Here is a 20,321-nt window from a genome sequence, read left to right as displayed (position 1 = left end):
TCCTATCCCCTGCCTTCTCTGGTAGATTATTCCACAATTATTTTCTCTCTCTAATCTTAGACCTTCTCTATCTACTAGTTTCTTCCCCATTGCCTATAAACACTCCCAGGTCTTCCCTATCTTTAAGGCAGTTTTCCTTGACTGTAATTCCCTTAATTTGTCTTCCTATATCTTTCCTGCCTTTTTATAATTAAACTCCTAGAAAGAGCTGTCTGTAACTAATTGTTGCCTCTACATCATCTCCTCTTCCCCTCTTCTCAACTCTTTGAAATCTGACTTTTGGCCTCAACTGAAGTTGCTTGTTCCAAAGTCACCAATTATGTCTTAATTTCCAAGCCTAATGGCTTTTTATCAGACCAAATCCTTCTTGACACATTTGCAGCATCTGGCACTTTCAACTACCGTCTCTTCTAATATATCCTCTTCTCTTTGAGCTTTGGTGATAGTGCCTTCTCCTCACTTTCCTCCTATCACCTGTATGACCATTCCTCAGTCTCCTTTGCTAGAGCATCATCCGTGTCTTGCCCTGGGGCTGTGAGAATACCCCAAAGCTCTAGGCCCCTTTTTCTTTTCTCTCTGAACTCTCTTGATGATCTCATCACGTCCCGTGGGTTTAGTGACCGCCCTTGTGTAGGTGACTCTGGATCTATGTGTTCATATCTTGTCTCTTTGCTGGTCTACAACCCCTCCCTTGTCACCAAACGCCTATTGGATATTTCAAACTCAGTATTTCCTGTAGGTATCTCCAACTTAGCATGTCCAAAACAGAAACTCACCATATTTCCACCCAAATACACCTGTCTTCTCACCTTCCCCATCACTGTGAAAGGCACTACCATTCTTCCAGTCATCTAGGTTTACAACCTTCTTCACTCGCCCTTATCCCAAATATCCAATTAGTTACTAAGTTTTGTCAGTTCAAGTTTTGTTGAGGGCAGCTAGAGTGCTGGGCCTGAAGGCAGGAAGACTTGAGTTCAAATCTGGCCTCACACACTTCCTAGCTTTGGGACTCTGGGCAAGTCACTTAACTCTGTTTGCTTCAGTTTCCTTATCTGTAAAATAAGCTGGAGAAGGAAATGCCAAACCACTCCAATATCTTTGCCAAGAAAACCCCAAATGGGGTCACAAAGAGTTGGACATGACTGAAACATCTCAATGACAACAACAAAATTTGTCAATTTTTTCTCCACTAAAATCTCTCATATCTATCACTTTCTCTTCACTCACTGGTCTCTCCACTCATCGGTCTTCCTGCCTTGACTGTCCCTTCTCCAGTTCATCCTCCATGTAGCTGCCAAGTTGATTTCTCTAAAGCACAGATCTGACCACATTATTAAACTTCTCAAAACAGCTTCAGTGTCTGTTGTCTCTGGGATAAAATACAAATTCCAGTTTTGGTCATTTAAAACCCTTCAGAATCTGGCTCCAGGCTCCTTTTCCAGACTTATTCCAACCATATTCCATATGGTACATATGACAAGTATTATTATCACAAATTTAAGAGGCTAAGTGACTTGCCCAGGGTCACACAGTTGTCAGAGGTGATATTTGAACCGATGTGTCTCCTGATTCCTTCTCCTTACAACACACTGCTTATCAAAGTCTAACATTGTCTCTCCAGTCAACCTAAGTCATCCTGGATGGTAGGATGGACAGCACCCAAGACTGTCTCCTGCCACTCTTGAGTAGATGGAACAATTACAACAGATGATGGAAAGAGTAGAGAACTATCCAATTCTTATCTTGCTTCTATTTCTTCTACCAAAGATAATGATTTCTGGACTGGATAAGGCAGAATAAAATGGCTAATGGGGAGCTGAGACAAGTAGGAGGATCATAAGAGAGACCTAAGGTGGCCTGAATAAACAAATTCACCAGGTTGACAAATGCCATCCCTGAGTTTTGAAAGAAAAAGTGAATGTGAATTCTGAGACACTGTTAATTATCTTAGAATGATTGCCATGTTATACTAATTTTGAAAAAAAAAAAGGAAGAGTATGGAATTTACAAACTATAATGCCAATGAGTTTGGCTTTGACTTCTGATAGAACTCTAGAGCATATCATCCAAGGGATGGTTAATGGATATATAGAAAAGAAAACAGTGATGACAAAGAGGCAGCCTGGCTTCATCAAGTACAGGTCATAACAGATTGACTGCAATCCTTTCTTATTTTTAATAGTTATAAACTGAGAGGTCTGAGAACTCTTGTAGCTATAGCCTGTTTAGATTTTTGCAGAGTATTTGATAAAGTCTCTCATGTCCTCCAAGTAAAGAAATGTGAACTAGACAACAGTACATCTAGGAGGATTTGAAAAAGGTTGAAGAGCTAGACCCTGAGAGTAGCAATGAATGATTTGATATCAGTTTTCTAAAGATGATCTTTAGAGGAAGTCTCCAGAGGTTTGTGCCTGACTCTAGACTGATTCACATTTTTATCAGTGACTCACATAAAGCTAGGGAATGGCAATATTATCAGATTTGTGCCATGAAACTCAAAGGATGCCACAGTCAGGATGTAGAGAAAATCTCCACGGGCCGAAACAATGGGCAGAATCTGATTAGATGAAATTTAGTAGGAAGAAATACAAAGTTCTACCCTTGAGTTCAAAAAATTAGTGTCATAAGTAGAAACGGGGAAAGGCTTTGCTAGAGAATGATTCATATGAAAAGGATCTGGTGGAATTAGTAGACCAGAGGTCAGTGAGAATCAGTAGTATGGTATGGTAGGCAAAAGGCAAAAAAAAGGTAGAATGCTCCAAATCAGAAGAGATAGTTCCAATCTCCTCTATCTGAACAGACCACATCTGGACCATTGTTTTCAGTTTTGGGAAGCTTATTTAAGATAGGGCTTTGATAACCTAGAAAATGGGCAGAGGGGAGCATTGTAGGAGACCTCATGATCAGGTCCTCTGTGGATTGGGAACCAGAGATGCTTAGTTTGGAGAAGGTTTATGGCTACATAAATGGCTTGTTCTACTTAGCCCCAGAGAGTAGAACAAGGAGTAAGAGTTACTGTGTGACCCTGGACAAGTCACTTAACCTCTGTTTTCCTCAGTTTCCTTATTTGTAAAATGGAGATAATAATAGCACCCTCCCCTTCCATGGATTTTGTGAAGATATAAAGAAAATATTTATAAAGAAATTTGCAAAACTTAAAGAACTATATAAATGCTATCTATCTATCTATCATCATCATCATCATCATCATTACTCTTATTATTATTAGTTGTGAAGAAGCAAAATTAGGCCTGATGTGTAAGAGAAACTTCCTAGCAATTTGTGTTGTTCAGTTTTATCCAACCCTTTGTGACCCCATTTGGAGTTTTCACGGCAAAGACACTGGAGTGGTTTGCTATTTCCTTCTCCATTTCATTTTACATATGAGGAAACTGAGGCAAACAGAGTTAACTGACTTGCCCAGGGTCACACAGCTAGCAAGTGTCTGAGGCCAGATTTGAACTCAGAAAGATGAGTCTTCCGGCTTGGCACTCTATCCTAGCTGCCCTTAACAATTCAGATTGTCTGAAAATGGAATGAACTGCTTTGGGAGGAAAGGAGGTCCTGTTAACCAGAGGTCTTCAAGCAAACATTTTTTGACATTTCTTAGGTATTTTTTTTTCGTGATTGAGGATATTATTTTAATTAGAAGAGAAGCAGAGAAACTTTTGTAGTGTTTCTAGAGACTCCTGAACCTCAGGTATGTTTTAGAAGCTATACTTTGGTCTGGGTTGAACCAGAAGGTATCTTAGAGTCCTTTGAGCTTTGACCCTGTAAGTGTGAAGTTAGTGGAAATGATTCTGTTGTTTAGCTAAGTTCTCTTTTTTCTTTTCTTTTCTTTTTTTTCTTATTACGTCTTAATCACTGAGTAAGTTTTGCCTCAGTCAAATTGAGACCTGTTAAAGACTTTAGATTAGAAAGGCCAAGGTCTCCCACTGCATCTGGGGCCATCCCCAATTGTCCTGATCTGTATCTGGTCACTGGCCCCAGACGGCTCCAGAGGAGAAAGTGAGGCTGGTGACTTTGCACAGCCCCCCCTCATTTAGATCCAATTCACTTGCATGTTGTGGCATCACCTCCCTGATGTCATGGTCCTCTTGGAGAACAAAGCACAAACAGCAAATTGTCTTGCAGATAAAGACTCCAAACATATCAGCTACTCCATAAAGAGTAGTAGCTCACACGAGCAGGGTAGCGTACTGGAAAGAGCATTCAATTAGATGTCTGAAAACCTGGCTTCAAATCTCAGCTTCACCATTTAGTACCTGTGTGATCCTGGACAATTAATCAGCAAGCATTTATTAAGCACCTACTGTGCACTTGGTGCTGGGGTTACAAGTACAAAGAATTAAATCACTATTTGCAAGGATCTCACATTTTAATGCAGGAGGCAAGAAGTACATATGTAAAATATATACAACATAGTTCTAACATGAATAAATACAAAGTTCCATGCAAGTAGCTCGGGAGGGAGGACACTAGCATCTGGGAGTAGGAAGAAAGGATTCATGCAGAAGAAAGCACTTGGGCCTCATCCTAGAGGAAGAGAAGAATGCTCTGGGATGGAGGAAAGGAGGTAAGGCTCATTCTAGACATTTGCAAAATGAGGGGGTGGAGGTCCCTTCCAGTTCTTCTAATTCTAAATCTAAAGTCTTTTTCATATTTAAACCCAACGGTTCTAAGACGATAGGGAGCCCCTGAAGATCCCAGGCAGAGGAAGAGCTTGAGAAAGATGACTCAGTAACAGATCATGGCGGCCAAAGAGACTTCCCTTCCTTAGGAAGGAGGTAACTGCAGCCCTTTGGGTCAAGGCTATGAGATCCCCCCCAGTGCTGGTGGGTTCAGTGAGAGGCTGCAGTGCCACCCTCGTCCTCCAGCTCAGCCCCAGGGCACACAAAGCCCATCCTCCCCCTTTTCTCCAGAGGGCCGCTATCTGATTCTCAACAAAAATGTTTGTGCAACGGCAGATTAGCTCCCTGGCAAGGGCCATTCATGGGCCTTCCTCGAACAAAGCCCGGCTCTGGCTTGCACCCCACACAGGCGGCTGAAAGGCTGGATTGTTCTAGTTCAGCGGCCTTTGTGTTTGGTTTCTTCCCAGAACTGGGGGCTCTGCTGGATTTCGACTGGAAGGAGGGGGTGGTTGCAGGGGACAAGGAGGATTAGGAGGAAGAAGAGGGAAGATTCTTTCAGAGGTGCGGAGCTTTTTAGGGCTACAAGGGACCTTGGAGATCATCTCATCGGAACCCTGAATGTTACAGATGAGGAAGTTGAGGCCTGGAGGAAGTTAAGTGAATGGCCCAAGTTTGTAAAGACAGGAAGTGTCAGAGCCTGGACGGGAGTCAGATGTTCTGAACCCTAATATAGTGCTCTTGCCTCAGTATCCAACCTTCTTAACAAAATTTAATTTTTATTGCTCTCTTTTATTTTTACATTATCTATACTTCCTACTTACATTCCTCTCCTGACCCCTCCCAGAGATCTGCCTTTTAGGAAGAAAGAAAAAAAAACCTATTTCTGCCAAACAAAACTTGTTCAAAAGAGTCTGACATTATAAGTAGTACCACACACTTTAGGGTCCTCCAATTCTGCAAAGAAGGAAGGTGCAGGAAAACCTGTCTTCTCACATCTTTTCTTTGGACCCAAACTTGGCCACGAAAATTTTTCACCAATTGTTTTGTTCTTATTATTTCCATTTCTAGCTCGGTAACCACTATATGTATTGTTTTCCTGGTTCTGCTTACTTCATTTTTCTTTTCTTTCTTTCTTTCTTTTTTTTTTTAGTTAGGCAATGGGGTTAAGTGACTTGCCCAGGGTCACACAGCTAGTAAGTGTTATGTGTCTGAAGCCGGATTTGAACTCAGGTCCTCCTGAATCCAGGACCGGTGCTCTATCCACTGCGCCACCTAGCTATTCCTCTTACTTCATTTTTCAGTAATTCATACACATCTTTACATTTCTCTGCAGTCCTCATATTACTGTTTCTCACAGAATAATAATGTCCCATTATACAATTTGTTTAGCCATTCCTCAATGGAGGGGCAACTATGATTCTTTGCTACCTTAAAAAGTCATGTGATAAATATTCTTTATGTCATATATGCCTAGCAATGGAATATCAGGGTCAAAGACTCTAGACATTTTATTTGCCTTTTTTTTCCATAATTCTGGATTGTTTCCCAGAAGGAACGTATAGATTCCCAGGTCCACCAACAGCATATTAGTGTGCCGATCTTACGGCAAAGCTTCCAACATTGACTGCACTCATCTTCTGTCCTCTCTGACAATTTACTGGGCATGAGGTGAAATTTCAGGGTTGTTTTGGTTTGAATATCTCATATTACTAATTATTTGGAGCATTCTTTAATGTGGTCATTAATAATTTGATCTTCTTTTGAGAAATGTTTGTTCATATCCTTTGACCTCTTAGCTATTAAGGAATGACTCTTGGCCGTGTATATTTCTGTTGTCTATGTGTCTGGGACATCAGACCCTTATCAGAAAGACATTTGATATGAAGATTTTTTTCCCATTCAGCTGACTGCTCCCCATCTAATCCTACGTGCATTAATTTTGTCCATGAAAAAGCTTCTCAATTCCAAATAAAAGATTTAAATTTTCTCTTTTGTAATTGACTCTAGACCTTATTTTGTTAAGAATTCAGGAGATCTAAGTAGAAATATTTGCCCTATCAGTCGTACTGCACTATTTGAGAGAAGTGCTGAAAACCCTCTAGGTTCCAGGGCACACTGATGAGAAGATACTTTCCTTCTCTGGGACAGAAAGAAGGTGTGACGGCCAGTACCGAAGGCATCATTTATCATCATACACAGCTGATACTGGTTTGCTTTGCTTAATTGTTTTTCTTTTCTTTACAGAGGATTGTTGAGGGTGGAGAATATGTTCTACTCATCTCAGGATCTTCCCTAGCTCTGAGCACTCAGTAAATCCTGGGGAAATGTTTGATGAAAGGAATCAAAGGGAGCCCCTGTTCTCAAGAAGGGCAGACAGAAACTGGGTCAATAGACAAGACTCATTCTTGGGCAAGACCCATTCAGGGACAGTTCCAGTCCAAAGTAGCAGAGATGTCACTGGGTGGGTGATGCTAAGTGTTCCAGGCTGTATGGAGGAGGCTTTATAGAGGAAACCTTGTGCCAACCACTGGGGGTACAAACTAAAGTAAGCAGGAGAGTCTGTCCCCTTGTCCTCAAGGAGAGCAGGAGCTTACAGTCTAAGAGGAGAGACAGACAAGGAGCTTATTGTCTAACGGGGGAAGATAATACATAGAGGACAACTGAAAAGAGTAGAGGAGGTGGCAAGACTTGGAGAGAGTCTGGAAATGGTGGAGGGACTTGGTTGTAGGTGAGAGAAGAAAAAAGCCCCAATGCTTAAGACCAAGGGGAATGGTGGGTGAGGGAAGCAGATAGGGCTATGTTGGAGCCAGCTCTAACCAGCTCCTGAGAAGATTGTTAAATTCATAATGTGAACATTTACACCTGAAAATTCAGCAAAGGCTACAAATCAAGGCTTGATTTGTTGATTGTCCAGGCTTGAGCCTATGGTGGAAAAAATGTTAATAATACAGAATAAATTTAAAGGTGTATTGAGCATACATTTCCTGTCCAGAAAGACCATAGTTAAACATTTGCCAACACGCCTATGGGAGGAGAAGGAGGATGCTGTTCAGAATATAGGCAGCATAGTATGGAGACATCCAGAAAGTGGCATTCGGGGAACAATAACCATGTACAGACCAAGTGTTTCAAGAGTTCAAAGTTAATGCACTTAAAAGACAAAGATGCTGATAATGAGAAAGGTGTAGCCAGGATCACAGGATTTAGAGCTGGAAGAGACTTTAGACATCTTTCAGTCCCAATCTCTCATTTTATAGTGGAGGAAACTGAGGCTCAGAGAGGGGGTGACTTACCCAAGGTCACACAAGCAGGAAGTGATAGAATGACACTTTGAACAACTCAGTTCTTCTGACTCCAAGTCTAGTGCTCATTTTTATGAGAGTATGGAAAGGTCAGAGCAGGCAGAATCTTAGAACAAGGGCTTTTCCCATCTAAAGTATTAAATATAAAATCACATATACATAAAGATATTAATGTGGCTTTTTTTTCAGCTGAAAAACAAGGCTTCCATTCCATTAAAAAGTCATGTGATAAATATTCTTTTTGCCATTGGCCTCTCTGAGGTATATGCCTAGCAATGGAATATCAGGGTCAAAGAGTCTGGACTTTTTATTCACTTTTTTTTTTGCTCAAATATTTCCCCACCTCTGAACTTTATCTTAGGGGGATTCCATATCTCCCAGGATCCACAGACCACCTTGGGGGTGGGTGGGGGCAGGGAAGTTCGTCAACATATTTCAAGCCCCAGAGGGGTCTGTGGCCAAAGAAATTTAGAAAATACTGATCTAGTCTACCCTCTCTATTCTTTACCCCCCCCCCCATACAGAAGAGATTCAGGGCCAGGCTGCCCTTTGAACAATTTAAATTGTTTATACTCAATGTTAATTTCTTTAGCAGGTGACATTTAGCTCAGTCCAGCTGGTTTATAGCCATGTAGTGAAAGAATCCAGGGCAGTGAGATTTTTTTCCCTTTCCATTACTTTTCTTTCTAAAATCAATGGCCCAAGTGGAAAGCTAGTTTGAATGCTGCCAAATAACCAAATATCAGGAACTTTGATGTAATTATAGTTCTGGGCAATAGGTAGACGGGCAGATAATTGGAGAACATCGTTTGTTCTTTGGACCATCTTAGAGTCACAGCTAGAAAGGGGTGGCAATGAAATTCTTTCCAACTCTGACATACCATGAATAGAATTAAAATGAGGATTGGGGGAGGAGCTCAATTGTGTCTTTGAGTAAACTCTGGGGCTCAACTCTGGGAAGGCTTCTTTGATCTTCTTACTGAACTTCCTAACAACCAAAGCTATCCCTACAATGGAATGAGGCGAATTGTTAGGTAGTAAGCCTCCCCTTCTCTGGGAGTATTCAAACCAAGAGGAGGACAACTACCTGTTAGGAACATCATAGATCAGATTCTTGTATGGAATGTTGTTGTTTGGTTGTTATCAGTCGTGCCTGATGCTTTGTGACCCCATTTGGGATCTTCTTGGCAAAGATACTGGAATGTTTTGCTATTTCCTTCTTCAGCTCATTTTGCATACAAAGTAAAAACCAAATACAGTTTTACCTAGGATCACACAGCTAGTGTCTGAGGCAGGATTTGAACTCCTGAAGATGAGTCTTCCTGACTCCAAGCCCAGTGCTCTATGAGCTATGGCACCACCTAGCTGCCTAATATATTAGACCAGTAATCTAATAAGTTCCTATAGCCCGAGATGGGGAATGGTCGGTCACCCACTTACCACCAAGCCAATGCCTAGAATCATGTGCTGTTCCAGGTCATATAGTCAAGTCACTTCACTTTATGGATAAGGAAATAGATCCAGAGGAAAAAAGGGGATAAGGGTGGGGAATTGGCCAAGGTCTCTCATCTCTCTTTTAAGTGGCAGAGCTAGGATTTAAACCCTGTTCTTTGGAGACCAAATCCAAGGCTCCTTCCCCTATATGATGATATCTTTCCCAGACATATTTGGCATTTATAGCTTTCTTTAAGGCGAAGAATTTTATATACATTATTTTATTTGATCCTTACCACAACTCCTGAGGGACGTAGTGTGAGTTTTATTGTACCTATTTTATAGGTGAGGAAACTGAGTCCCAGAGGTGTAGAGACTTGCCCCAGTTCATACAGCAGAGCCAGGATTCCAGTACATATTGCTTGACTCCCTGTTCAGACTCTGACTGTATAAAGTGCTTTGTCCCCATGATTTCTTCAAGTGCTCCATAAATAATTGTTGGTTGACTCATTGAACTTTAGGATAATTTCCTGCAATTCAAATAGCAGGATCTGTCCTTATATTATCAGATTGAATGGAGATCTCACTGATGGCTCTTTTTTGTAAGTAATGTTCTGTCTCATCAGGAACAGACATGCTTTCTTCATGAATTCCCCACCTCAACCCCTTACCATTAAAGATGAAAAGGAAAAAACAAACAAACAAATCTGTCCAAATATGACTTCCATTCCAAGATGTAGGTGGTTTTTAATTCACTTCATTCACTCAGATTCAAAATCCCTGAGCTAAGGTGCTTCGATTTCTATTTCATCACCCCCATGGCAGATTCCCCCTTTTGTGTCATCTTGGCTAAATTAAGGAGAATGTCAGTGGTAGGCAGGCCTTTAGCACTTAGAATGCTAGAACTGGATGTTCTGATGGTGTCACTCTGATGTAGCAGCCAAAAAAAGAATGGGCTAGCAGACCACATGAAGAGGGCCAAAGCTTCTAGGAATCAGGAAGCGATAGTCCCACTGTACTCTGCCCTCGTAAGACCTCATCTGGAGTATTGTGTTCTGTTCTGGGCACTATGGTGTATGAAGGACAAACTGGAGCATGTCCAGAGGAGGTCAACCAGAATGGTGAAGGGTCTGGAGACCAAAGAAAGGTCAGTTGAAAGAACTGGGAATGTTTATGATGGAGAGACCAAGGTGGGTGTAGGGGGTGGTGGTGAGAAATGGGATATGGTTGAGATCTTCAAGTATTTAAAGGGCTATCATGGGAAGAAGGGATTCCATTTTTTTTCTGTCTGGCTCCAAGGGGAAGAAGTAAGAGTGATGAAGAACAGTGAGGAACAGGCTTGATACCAGGAAAAACTTTCTACCAGAGCTCTTCCAAAATAGAGTGGGCTTGTGGAAAGGTTACCCTCCCCTTAGAGATCTTGGAGCAGAAGCCAAATGAATACTCATTGGGTACATTATAGTGGGGATTCCTTTCATGTATGGGTTTGGTTGGATGATTGCTGAGGTCCTTTCTTACCTTCAAGTTCTGTGATTCTATGAAAGGGGCCTTAGAAAATGGAATATTGGAGCTGGGATGGAACTTAGAACATAGAATGTGAGAACTGGAAAGGAAATTAGGGAACAGAAAGTTAGAATTTGGAAGCGACAACACAGAATGGTGGAGCTAGAAGCAGCTTTTTCTTTTTGGACCAACCGGTGGCTTTATGGCTGTCCTGGCAAGAGATTCCCTCTATCAATACAGATCTTCACCTTCTCTGAAACTTACAGACTTAGAAAATTATCTGGGGTACTACGAGAATTTCCCAGAGTCACAAAGCCAACATTTGTCAGGATTTGAATTTGAACTCTGGTCTTCCTGATTCCAAGGTGAACCCTCTATTGACTAACTCTCTTGAGGAGATTTTAGAGCAAAGTGTGTCAGAAATGTCAGAGTTGAAAGGGATTTGGTCCAACCTCATCAATGTAAAATTAATCCGCCCTGCATTCAAATGGCAGAATCTTGTCCCTATCAGAGGAAACTAAGTCTTGGAAAGGGGAAATGACCTGCTTGTGTTCACACAGAGAATTACTGGGAGCCAGGTCTTCTAGCTTCTAATCCAGGAGTCATTCCACCATATCATGGTGTCCATTTTTCCTCTGTTGGGCAATCCCAAGGAAATGAACATCAGGTTTTGCAAAGCTCTGCTTTCCAAATTCAACTTGAGTACTCAGTTCTGGGAGAAAAATACAAATTATACCTCTGCTTTATAAGCAAGCGGAGTAAGTGCTGCTTTCTAATGGTACCATTCCAAGTACCATGATAGTTTCTTAGGCAATGATTATGAGCGGTGGCTGAGAGCCATTCCTGGCACCGTTCAAATCATAACTGGTAGGCTGAGGTCATGGAAGAAAGATACAGCAGGATACAGAAAGACTGCTGCATTTGGAGTCACAAGACCCAGGTGCAAATCCTGGCCCTGCCATTTACCAACTATGTCAGTTAGTCAGTCACCAAACATTTACTAAGCGCTCACTATGTGCCAGGTGCTGTGTGACCTTGGGTCATTTGTATCACCCATCTTGCAGGGTTTTCTGGACTAAAAGTTCCTCTAAACTCTTGGTCCATTTCATCAAGTACTTACTGATGGAACATTCCATTTTGGGGCAGCTCTAAGTATTATAAAGTTTTTCCTTATATTGAATTAAAGGTACCAGCCTACAACTTACTCCACTGGTCTTGGTTCAAGGTGAGATAGGAGTGGGGGTGAGGTCAATCCAATCAGAGTTCTTACAGAGGAATTCCTGCATTGGGTAGATAAACGGACCAGATGACCCTCTTCCTTTGTCTCTAAATTGCTCTAATTCTATGATAATAACAATAACTCATATGTCAATTCCCACTGAAGTTTAGAGAAAGTTTTAGTCCAGAAAACCCTGGGTCAGAGTAGAGGTTGGGTAACCACTTTTCATGAGTGCTCTGGGTGAAATATCAAACTAGATAAGGTCCCTTTCAGTTCTGAGCTTCTATATTTCAGGAGGAGAAGAGGGCAGTTACCCACTCAAACCACCTTTCTTCTGTCTTCTGGTGAAATAAGCTTGTCTTAGTGAAGTGGAGAACTGTAACGAGGGAGAATCAAACAGGACTCTGTCCCAGGGCACCAACATGGGATGGGACAGGCTTCCTCACTGAGAGGGTGTGTTTTCTCTCCGTAGTAACCTATGTCCACATGCCTCACTTCATGTTTCTCTACTGGAGCAGCATAGCATCCTTCTCTGGGCTCCATCTTACCCCCATCCCTAGGTAGGTAACCAATGGGCTTCCCAAGGGACAGGGAGCCCTCCCTTCCCCAGAAATTGCACACTGTTCAGAGTATCCTCTGACCTGCCCCCAACACACACAACTGTATTTGCCTCTGGGGTACTAATAGCTGTTGGGAAGTATGCCAAGTAGATGGTACCTGATCTGTATCCTTTAGTGTTTTCTGTGATCTCCCATCAATATGGATCTTGCCTCACCTCTAAGACCAAAAACCTAAAAAGCCTAATTTGGGGGTACATCCTTCCCCTGCCCTCCCCATTTCCCAACCCCATGCTTTTTGGGAAGTGGGAACTGTCAGAGGCTGGACCTATTTTTAGCTTACAGCCCTTTATTGAGTGTGAGGTCATAACAGGCAGAGAACTGAGTTTTCCAAAGTTTGGGGCCCAGCTGGGATCCGAATGTTCTCACCACCATGCCAAGGGGTGACAAAAACCACCAGACTCCATGGCTGCCACCAAGTGGGTGTCATTACCGACAACCAGCTTTCCTCCTTCACAGATTGTACAGCCCAGAACTCGCTGAAGCTCCAACAAAAAAGAGGAGACAGAAAATTGCAGGGGGTGTTGACCTGGCCCTACCATGACTGGTTATTCTTCTATGGCAAGGAATAATTGGGTCACGGGCTGGCAAGTGGCTCTTTTTGGCAAAATAAGAGTCATTGGTCCTAGAGCTGGAAAGCATGACAGGTTCTTTTGGTCCAGCTCCATGACTACTGAGACAGGTAAGTGAATCATCTCTATTTCACAGACGAGGAGACTGAGGCACAAATTACTTGCCTGGTGGCATACTTTGAGTTTGTGTCCAAGCCTAGACCAAAACTCAGACTTCCTGAGTCCAAAGCCAATGCTTTTTCCACTACGGCATGCTGGTTTTCTAGGACAGAAGAAGGGATTGACAATAGGAAAGATAAGTGGCAGTAGCAAGTGTCCATGACTGTCCACTGCTAAGGGTTGACCCTTTCCTTCATGTATAGACCTGAGCTGCTCTTTCTTAAAAACTTCCCATAGGGAACGCCCAGACAGTTGGCTCACAGTTCCAGTAGCTGCCACTGAGTGAACAGTCGTGCTTTCCCAGGCATGGATACATCAGAGTAAAAAAGTACTCCCCCCACCAAGAAAAACCACCCCCAAACCATATAATGCATAGCACTGATCTCATGAAAATATACCTCTGGGCTTTCCTTTTGCATCACATTTCTATGCTACTTTCCCTTCCTCTGTTGCTCTTATTACTTCTTCGATTCCTCATTTACTCTTGAGAGCCATTCAGAAGCTTCTCTTTGCTGTTCTTCCATCTCTCACCTCCACGCCTTTGCCTGTGCTGTGCCTCATTCTTGGAATGTTCTCCATTTTCTCATTCCTTTCAGCTCCAGTACCAAAGACCTTTCACCAATCCTGCCAGTTATTAGTGCTCCCCAACAGAAATTAGTTTGTATATGTTTTACATTTGATTATTTCTTCACATACTGGTTGATGTTCAGAGCTTCTTAAAATTTTTCTACTCTCAACTCGTTTTTGCATTTCAGCAGCCTTTGTTGGTATGGCATGGCCTGAGGGCATGCCCGGTGCAAAGTGTGCATGCTGTGTGTTTAGATACATTGAAGTTGTGCAACGCAACAAGGGCACGCACTGCCAGAAACACCTCGGATTCATTAAGTGTTTGATTTTTAATTAAGTTTTAGTCATTGCATATTCAGAAACCTTTTACTGTTGCCAAATTTTTCACAACCCCTCAGTTTAAGAAGCACTGTAATAAATCCAGTCCATGATAAAAAAGAATTTTGTGAAAAATCAGGTCAGGTTGAAGTTCATCAGTTGTATGCTATATCCTCTTCCTATTTTTAGTTCTTTTTTTTTCTAATTGGGTATCGATTTTGATCTTTGCACTAACAAGTTGATGGAACGACTATATGCATCCTAATCTGGAAATGACTCCCATACTGGTAGTGAGCCACTACCTATCTTAGGAACATAATCCATTTTCTTTGTTTGAGGCTACTTGTTGTTAGCCATACCCAATACCTCCTGGCTCTCTTCCTGAGGCCGTACCGAGTTCTTCATGGAACTTCTCTACCTCCTAATCCTGTGCAACAAAGGTCATTCAACCATAATTATTTTCATGATGATCTGTTTAAAAATGCTTACCACAAGTACTACACTATCACATGACTAAGTGTCTCATGAAATGATGCTTCTTTGTTGCCTTTGGGTGTATAATAAAATCCACTCTACCAATCAATCAACTAGCTTTTATTAAGACTAGTGAAATAGACCCTGCCCTCAAGGAGCTTACATTCTAAAGGAAGAGACAATATGTACACATATGAGTATATACAGTATGTATACATATATATACGTATATATGTATGTATATACGTATATATATGTATACACACATGCATATATATACACATGAATACAATTTAGGTGTTTTCTGGGGGGGGGGGCAGGGGGGAGAATTCTAGCAGCTGGAAGGACCAGGAAAGACTTCATGAAGAAGGTGTCATTTGAACTGAGTTTAGAAGGAAAAAACAGGAATTCCAAGGAGAGATGAGGAGGGATTGCATTCTAGGTGTGGGGAATGGCCAATACTAAGGCATAGCGATGGGAGATGGGTCATATGAAACAGTGAGTAGGCCAATGTGACTGGAGCCGAGTGTATGGGAAGGAGAGTAATTGTGTTAAAACACTAAAAAGGTAGGACCCAAAGGCTAGGTTGTGAAGGGCTTTAAATGTTGAACAGAAGAGCTTATATTTGTTCTTAGAAGTAATAAGAAGCCACTGGAACCACCTGTGCTTTAGGAAAATCTCTATGGGGGATAAATTAGAGAGGAGAGAGGCCTGAGGAAGGGAGACTATTGAAATAGTCCAGGAAAAAAGTGATAAGGACCCAAACTAAGGAGGTGGCTATGGGAGCAAAGAAGAAAGGATATATAATAAAGATGTTGTGGAGATAGAAATCACAAGATATGGCAGCTGTTTGATATGTTGGGTGAGAGTTAGTCAAGGATGATTTGGGGGTTGCAAACCTGGGTGACTTGAAGGAAAGTGGTGTCCTCAATAGAACAGGGAAGTTAGGGAGATAAGTGAGCTTGGAGAGAGTGGGGAATAATGAATTCTGCTTTGGATGTACTAAGTTTGAGATGTCTATAGGACATCCAGTTTTTAAGGTCTAACAAGCAATTGAAGAGGTGCAACTGGAGCTCAGAAGAGAGATTGAGTGGCTATACAGATTTGGAAATCATTTGCATAGGGATGATAATCTAACCCAAGTGACTTGATGAGGTCACTAAGTGAGAGGGGATAAGCATAAGAAGAGGGCCTAGGAAAAATCTTTGGGGTGTACTCACAATTAATGGGCATGCCATGGATGATGCCTCAGCAAGGGAGACTGAGAAGGAACAATTGGACAGATAGCAGGAGAACCAGAAGGGATCTGTGTCATCTAAGGAAGAAAGAGTATTCAGAAGGAGGGGGTGATCAACAATGTCAACTACAGAAGAGCGAACAAGGAGGATAAGGACTGAAAAGATTGGCACTTAGGAGATTGTTGGGTATTTTGGATGGAGCAATTTCGGTTAAATGATGAAGCCAGAATCCAGATTGCAAGGGGTTAACCAGTGTATGGCAGGAGAAGAGGCTGAGGCAGCAATGGTAGACAGTTTGTCTAGGAGTTTTTTGTGAAAATGAGGGTGATAGTATAGATGTCAGTGTAATGCCCCTTTCCAGGCTTCTTCCCCCACTACCACTGAAACTGGTGAGCCCCATCCCCATAAAGCAGCTGACACCTCTCGAGGTCCTGTGTTTCTAGTGTTGCCATTTATAAGCCCCCACCAATGTCTTTCTTGTTACTTATCAGACATACTTAATTAGCTTTTACAAAAGGCATTTTCTTAGTTGATATAGCAAGGATCACTACAAAAACTGTGCTTCCAAACCAGGAGCTCACACTACCTTTGCACATAAAAGGTCTCTGGGGAGAGCCCACTTAAACTTTAGGCAAAAAGGCAGAGGAGCACACCTGTGAGGGACACATGGCAAAGGGGAAGACAGCTGCTGGTTATTAGAAGTATTTTTCTCCCTTTGCAGAGTCTTCGTGAAGTTCTGTTTACATGTAGCTGTCTGCCATGCTCTAAGCATTGGTGTCTTTGTAGGGTGCATATACAGCGCTTCTTTCCATCACACAGGGTTATAATCCCTGAAACTAGCTCCATCCCCAGGTTATTATATTTCCACATCCATGCCCCATCATTAATCACTATTATTCCAGTGACTACTGTTACTAACTCTGGCCAACTGCTATAAAGGGTGGAGAGGGGAAGGAAGAGAAATTCTCTGCTCCCTCCAACCAATTCTTTCTCATTTCTTTTCCTGGTAATGTGGTACTAGAGTTCAAGAAAGAGATTGGGACTGGACAAATCAAACTGGCAAATCAACTGCAAAATAAATCATTAAATCCATGGGAGCTAATGAGGTCAAAAAAGAGGGAGTAGCACAAGAAAAGGGCCCCAGATGGTGTGTTGAGGAACACCCATCCTTAGAGGCAAGACGTGGCCAATTTTATATTTCACGAGGGCACTCAGCCATGCTCACTTCCTTTCTAGCTCAGCTTCCTCTTGGGACTTCCCTACCTTCTCACTAGCAGCCTTGTTCTCATGTAGGTACCATATCCTCACTACCCCTTCACCCACTCTCCTGCTTTCCAGCTCCCCTTTATGTTTTGTGTCCTTTTATTAGAGTATAATCTCCTTATGGGTAGGGCTTATCTGATTTGCAACCTCAGTGCTTAGCACTGTGCCTGTCATAGTGCTTAATAATCTCTCTTTATCTCTATGATCCACCAACGGAAATTGAAAAAAAATAAAAAAAGGTAGGGAGAAAACAAAAAGAGAGTGGTACAAAGGAAAAACTGAGGGTCTGGGAAGAAAGGGTAGTCAACAGCAACAAAAGCTACCATTAAAGGATCCTCAAATAAATTTGGAGAGAGGACTTTCAGTTAAGGGATGGTGATGGAATACAGAATACAAGGGATTGAGAAGTGAAAAGGAGAGGCAAAGAGTGCTGTTTCTAGGTACTTACTTGTGAAATTCAAAGTCAGATGTATGGAGGCAGGGGAGCTACATCCCCACCCATTCCTGCCTGGTACTCACTTTGTCACTGAAAAACAGGGTTTAAAGACTGGCCCCTTTGCCCATCTTCATGCCCTATGTACCCAGGTGTTGGAGCTGGAGAAGCCTGCTTAAGAGGAGGAGAGGACTAAGGATCTTGGGATCATTGATTTAGAGGTGGAGGGGACCTAAGAGGTCATGTAGTACAAGCTCCTCCTTTTACAGAAGAGGAAACTGAGGCCCAGAGAGATGAGCTTACCCGAGGTCACACACCCAACTGAACAACAAGACTTGATTTTTCCACCAGGGTCTTATTCGATGCCTTTTCAAGATGGTAGGAACTGCTAGAGCTGGTTCTAGCAAGCTCTCTGCTTTGTTCTATTAGCATAGTCTTTGAGATTTCAGGGCTATCTCCATGCCACAATGAGGCATTAAAGTAGGCTTTTGTCAAGTCAACAAGAATATATTAAATACCTAAGTGTATGCCAGGCACTGCTAAACACTTGACATACAAAGAAAGGCGAAAACAATTCCTGCCCTCAAAGAGCTCAAACTTCAATGAGGCAGACAAATGAAAATGACTATGTAGAGATCATAAAGAGACAGGGTAAATTGGAGGAAATCTCAGAGGGAAGCATGAATATCCCCTTTATGGCATGAGCATTAAGGGGGACCCAGAAAGGGTTCTTATATAAGATGGGACTTTAGCTGAGACTAGGGAAGGAAGCCAGGGAAACCAGGAGGGAAGGAGGGAGGGAGAATATTCTCCAGATGCGGGACAGCCGATGAAAATGGTAGGAGATGAACAGTCTTGACTCGAGGAAAAGGAAAGAGACCAGTGTCATGAGATCACAGGGTTGAGGAGAGTAGTAAGATATATAAGAAGACAGGAGAGGTAGAAAGGGACTAAGTTATAAAGAGTAGTAAAAGGCCTTTGCAGAGGTTCTTGGGCAAAATGAAGAGAAAAAACATGACCTAGTTGCCGAGGTCCATAATATTATAGTTGTGTCTTCTAGATTATTGCTCCAAGCAGGGCTCCCTCAAGGCAAAATTGCGAAGTTGGTCTCCAAGTATTTCAAGAAAGGATCTGATAAATTCAGTTACATTTTGGCAGAAATGACTGATGCAGGATAAATATGTGACCTCTCCACCTCCCTCTTTCCATGGGGATTAGGATTTTTAGAGACTTCTAAAATTTAAACCAAAGGAATGATTCTCTAAGGATTCATTTTCCAGTATGAGCAAGCAGGTTGAAAATAAATCACTGAATTTGATTTCAATTCCTCCTAAAAACTCTAAAGTGTACTACACTAAACAAATGTATAGTCTTAGAGAGTTAGTTGCCCCAGAGCACTAAATGGCTTAGTGACTTGCTCAGGGTCACAGAGCCAACATGTGTCAGAGGCCCAATTTGAACCCAAGCCTTCCTGGCTGTGAGCCCATCTCTCTAGCGCCTGTGCCAAGCTGCCTCTCAAGGTGTTAGAGAAATGAATTATAATTATACCACCCAGGCAGCTGCTTGTCCTGTTCTGTCTAGTAACAGAGTAAGGTTGGTGCCAATCTCAGACCCTTTTGCCCTTAAGCTGGTGGAACAATATACCTTGGCCTCCCTGCCTGGAACATACCTCTGGATTCTTTTCCAAAGGGGAAATGTTCTTCTCCCTAGCTTCCATCTGGAAGTGGAAGGTGTTATACCACAGCCACAGAAATAGATTGTCCTTCTGCAGCTTCTAAGGCTCATAACCTTGACTCAAGTTTCTAAATTCTCACAGGTTGGTTTGACCAGGTACAATAGCACCAAACATTTCAGGCTGAGAACAATGGTTCACTGTGATCGCTGAGAAAGGAAGGTCCGGGAGAGAAGCTCCTATTCATGTCTTTTGAAGGCTGACTAGGAGATTTGCTTATTGAACCATGAAGCTCCCCAAGGAGAAATGTTTGTCTAAGACTTCAGTGGGACTCACTTCTTTGTAATTAGTCACAAGGAAATACCAAGGGCTAGAAAAAGAGAAAATAAGGTAAGGAAAAGAGGACAGAGGACCATCAATTCCTGTTTGTCAAGACAGATGTTCTCAACTGCCTTAGATTATGCAATCTTGGAGAGGTTAGGAGCAGCCCATTCATTTTACCAAGGAGGACAATGGGAATCAGAAGGGAAGTGGCTTGCCAGAGGGAACAAAGCAAGTTAAGTGGTGCTATGAAGTCAGGAAGACCTGAGTTTGAATCCTTCTTCAGACACTTACTAGCTGTATAATCTTGGGCAAGTCACTTAAATTTGGTCTACCTCAATTTCCTCATCTGTAAAAAGGGGATAATTACAGCACTTACCTCCCAAGGTTGTTGTGCAGATTAAATGAGATAACATATGAAAAGCTCTTTGCAAACCTTGTAAAGACTATTATTATTACAATTGTATGATCTAAGGTCTCTTCCAGCTCTAAATCTTATGGTATGTGACAATGTCTCTGTCCTTGAATTGATCAGTACAGTTGAGAAGATAAGATGCAGTCCATATAGAGTGTGATAGATTGTCACATGAGTGGCACA

The sequence above is a fragment of the Vombatus ursinus genome, unplaced genomic scaffold, assembly GCF_900497805.2.
Source record: "Vombatus ursinus unplaced genomic scaffold, bare-nosed wombat genome assembly UNPS02014773.1, whole genome shotgun sequence".
NCBI lineage: Eukaryota > Metazoa > Chordata > Mammalia > Diprotodontia > Vombatidae > Vombatus > Vombatus ursinus.
Note: the sequence above shows the minus strand (reverse complement) of the source record.